Here is a 5107-nt window from a genome sequence, read left to right as displayed (position 1 = left end):
CCTCCACGAAATTGGATACGGCCCATCCATTGCAACCGTCGGATCTCCAGTCCTGCCTGCGGGTTTCGATGGACGCCTGCCTGCATTTACGTATTATGAAGATTACGGTTGGAATAAACGGGCAGTTGAGATTAATAATAGAATAAATCCATTAAAAAAAGTTATCCAATTTTTTGAACACAAATTGCAATATATAAGGTGAAAGTTGATGAATATCCATTGACAAACAACGTGGGTTACAATCCAAAATCTCATCCAAAGTTAGTTAGAAAATATTATTTAAATTTTTTGATCCTGTATAAATATCCAAAATTTTTACAGCGAATAATCGATGTGGACTAAATACACATCCACACCAATTCTCACATGCTCTTCTGTTTAAACTCTGCCATCTTTGCAAGCTAAGGATTTAAATCTACTCATAAACATCATGATCGGCTCGTGATCAATCTCAATAAATCCATACTATGATATCCCTAATCCACATAATTATGAACTGAATTGACTGTGTTACTATTTGTTACAACTTAAAATCTCATCGAAAAAACTAGTTTGAATATATTATTTGAATTCTTTGATCTTATATAAAAATCTAATATTTTTTTGATGAATAATGTATTATTTTTGAATATCTTAATTCTATTTATAATTATATTTAATTTTATACCTGACTCATAAGTTTTTAATAAAAATAAACGATTATATTAACATACTATTAATTTAATTTATCATTTACTCAATAATATTTTTGATTCTGTGATCCTAAAATTTAATTATTCAATTTAGATCCATATATATATTTATATCTATTTAAAATAAATATGAATATAAATTTTTACATTCGAATAATATTCGTATCTATATCCAATTTTATTAAATAAAATAATTAGATATAAATATATTAATATTTAATTCATTTGTAATTCCAGCGATGTCCATTCGAATTTGCCCATTTGGCGTAATAATTTTTTTATTTTTTTTGATAAAAATATGACAATCTTTTCATTACTATATATATATATATATATATATATATATATATATATATATATGTTAAAAAAAGAAGATCTTTTGAACACTCGAATGACTTGTAACAAGAATTCCTTTTGATGACTTTGACTTCAAGAAGAGGAACAAAGCACAAGTTCAGATATACAACCAACCCCCCACCCCCTTTTAAAATCCCATAAAAAAACTTGGATTACAAGTCAGTGGTGGCCTCAAAGCAAGAATTCAGCATGAGCAAGTTGCTGTCCAAAAGATAACTGCTTCGTTGAACTTTCATCTCAACAATTCTCATAGCGTGAAACATGGATTCCTTTGATGTTGCTTTCGGTACAATAATATGAACGGAGCACAAATTTAGAGATACAGGCCGCACATTATTAATTTGCCTTGGAGTCAAAATTTAGCACCAGCAAGTTGTCGTTCAAGAGATACTTTGTTTTTTTTCTTGGGTTGTGGGTGTATAGCTCCTGTATAAATGCAAGCCACAGGTTCACCATATGAGATGCTGCCCAGTTTGCAGTATTGTTCATCTTCCTATACACATGAATTGGCTTGAAGAAGTTCAGCACCGAACTCATTTTCCTCGAGTCATTCGAGTTGGGGGGAGCCTCATCCTGAGTTGTCAAAGAGACAGAGATCCAAGTGATGATCATTTTGGAGTCCAGAATAATGCCGGAAGCTTTGAGTATAGTTGTGGCATATAATAGTCCTTCACAAACTCCTATTGTTCCGTTAATGAAACTAAGCAATCATGGATACATGATCCACAAGTTACCATTAATATTGAGCTCTATCATAGGTGACAAATGCAACAACCCCCATTCGCACAATTATTGAAGATACTATCATCAAAGTTGATCTTAAAAAAATCAAGAGGTAGGAGCTTACTGGTGAAATGAATTACCTTAGAAGGCATAAAGACTACTATATGGGAGATCTATCCAGCTGTCAAAGACCATCAAGCAGCATTTATGTAGATGAATTCCTTAGCCTGTGCCTAAGCTTTCATAATAGTATAAATAGGACCTTGATACACTTCCTCAAAGAGGCAGCTATTCCTGGATAACTAAATATGTAACAAGTGACGGTCATCTCGCCAACACTAGTTCTATTTCAAGACCTCTCTTTAAGGTGATTCAATAAAGCATCAAGAAAATGCAAGGGAGTTATTGCAACCTGCCAAGACCTACAAGCTCTCATGCAGTGCAGGATGATATGGCTAATTGTCTCCTTTCTTCCTAGATAGAAATAATAATTAGGAAGGAGGGTATATGCACATTCCTCTATAGTGCAACACTAGTCAACAAGAGAGATGCACCCATACCACTTTCTAAAGCAGGAGAGCTGTTCTGGGATGAACACCTAACTTCCAAATCCAAGCACTATCCTTAAGAATTGCAAAAGTAGGCCACAACAATTTTTGTACCTCACTAGCTCCGGCTCTGGAGCAAATCAAGTTCTCCCATCCCAATCTATCCAAGCATACTGGCATCGGAATAGCCACTAAGAGAATCCTTCCAATCCGAGCCTCACGGAACACCTGAGAGGCTAAGATATAAAATCATAATTTCATTTTCTTTCACTTTCTAGTAAGAGGTTTGTTTCTTTCAAATTCTTGAATCTATTGACATCAATGTTTGCCGGTGTCCCAACAAGAGGAAGAGTTAAGAGCTAGTTAGTCAAGGAGAGCAATTTAATACCTCGAGATTCGGTTCACACTAAGTCCACAGTGAGATCTGCGATGACGAACGAAATCTAACGAGCCCAAGATCGGCCCAAATGGAGTCTAGACGATGAAGTTACATACGAGAGAAGCTAGCACGGTCCATGAAACAGCGGAGACCGGTAGAGGCCATGATGGAGTGAGCACACGTGGCGGAATGCGGGCCAACCGTGAGCGCGGGGGCATCACAGGTGGGCACACACGTGCAGCATGTCGCAGAGTACCGCAGTCCATGGGAGGAGCCATGGACTGCGAGATTGGTTCTCAGGCATTTCTCATGGTCCACCATAGACCATAGAGCGTTCTGGGCATTTTCTAGTCATTGTGCACAATCGAATGGCTAAGAGCTTAGTCGGTCATGATCGGACGATTGTCGACGACTCTAGGGAGATCAGCGAGCATGCAGCTCACGATCTGACGCAATCCAACAGTCAAAAATCATCCAATGTTTGATCAAATGGTGCGGAAGTGTTGCCAGGCGTGATCCAATGATGAGAGGCATGTTTGGATGCTGAGAGGAATTTGTCTCCGATCCTGTTTGGGATTTAGGACCTTTAAGAGGCCTTGTGAGTGAAACATCATAGACCTGAGCGCAGTGGTGGCATGGTGTGTTCGGCTGAGAACCTAGAACAGCTGAGACGTAGTCGAAAGAAGCAGTTCGGCAGGCGACGGCGGCAGACTCTTGAGAGATACCGATAGAAAGTAGGAGTAGAGGCTTCAGACAGACTGTCAGATAGCAGTCATTTCAGAGGTTCAGAGTGTTTTCCTAGAGAGAGCTTCTTATGAGAGAGATTGGGTATACGAGAGTTGAGGATATGATCTTCTCTTGTAATTTTTTCTTTTTCATAGTGAAGCTTGCATGCCCCATGGAAACGAACCTTTTGATTGATCTACGTATTTGATTGTATTTCTGTTTTGTTTCTTTTTTCTTCCTGCTGCAACGTATGGTATTGAAAAGGTTCCATGATGGTGGTGTTTTGCCCAGACATTCCCAACGCATCAATGGATCTTCCATCTCCAACCCTCCAACTGATTCAAGGAACCACCTTTGGGATGAATGAATTCACCACTCTCCAAATGAGGAATAGTTACTTGGATTAGCCAAAACCTCAACACACACCAGATGCCACTGGGCTCTAATAGGAATTTAGCAGCATGTTTTGCAAGATAGAGTTCCTGACAAGATACCGAGGCTGGAATGCCAGGACCGCCACACTCCATTAACATCATTGACATTCACCTTAATAGTTCTTGTCAACATGGTGAGGCCATAGAGGAGAAAGGTTGGTGAGACATTTACCTTTGAATTTGCTTTGTGGACACAATTGTGCCCTGGCTAGTTTAGGTGGGGGAAACTGGTTTTGTTAGGAAAGCAGCCTCTTAATGTCACCAACAAAAAGAATGATAATGAGGTAAGCTGCCTCATGAAAAATGAAAGCAAAGAATATATATATAAAAAAAAAAAAAAAAACCCTAATTTCTTGACCAACAGTATTGAAGTTCTAGCAAGATATTGTACTCCTTCGGCACACACTAATGCCAGCCATGACATGATGTCAAAGACCAAACGATTGCAGCATTTTAGACACTAAGCAATTTCTGAGTTCTGCTGGTCTTGAGAAAGTCGAGTTGCAGCTAGATCAAACATGTCAGAGATTTACTCACATTTGCTGCAGTTTTCTCAGAACTACCATATCAGAAATAGAGCAAAGATAGAATAAGCATGGACACAAATATATTCTTACATTGTTACGTGAAGCTCAACTTTTTTTTTTTTTTTTAATCAAAGCAATTGCTAGGCTGACATTCACATTTATGACGGCTGATAGCACATGCTATAGATTACAATATGACACATGTTGTACATGAACCAACCTTGTCATCTCTCTAGCATGGAAACATATAAGAGTTCTATAATTTAACTTAGCAATTAGCTTACTAATGTTGTAAAGAGTCTTTCTGTAAAGAGTATTCTATCGAAGCAATGACTATTTTAAATTAAAAAATTTTAATAAACTTCAGACTCATATAACTTATATGATAAGAATAAGAGTAAGAAATTTGACATATCGCTGATTAGATTGGCTCGTTAATTTATGATATAGAAACAAAATGAAGCTGGAAGCATGTAATCATTATCCTAAAACAAATTTTCGACCTTCATGCTAGTATTTATCAGAAATTCTATCTTAAGATACAATCACGATACTATCTTAGAGCACGATCTAGAGAAGGTTGACAGATATTTCAATACTCAACAATGAACGAAGAAAGAGAAAATGATGAAAAAAGAGAGAATTTGCAAAATATTAGACTCTCGGAGAAAAAGAGAAAGAGGTCACAAATTTCTCCGATACGACCATTTGCGACAAACAA

This window comes from Elaeis guineensis, chromosome 4, assembly GCF_000442705.2.
Source record: "Elaeis guineensis isolate ETL-2024a chromosome 4, EG11, whole genome shotgun sequence".
NCBI classification, from domain to species: domain Eukaryota; kingdom Viridiplantae; phylum Streptophyta; class Magnoliopsida; order Arecales; family Arecaceae; genus Elaeis; species Elaeis guineensis.
This window is presented reverse-complemented; position numbering follows the sequence as displayed.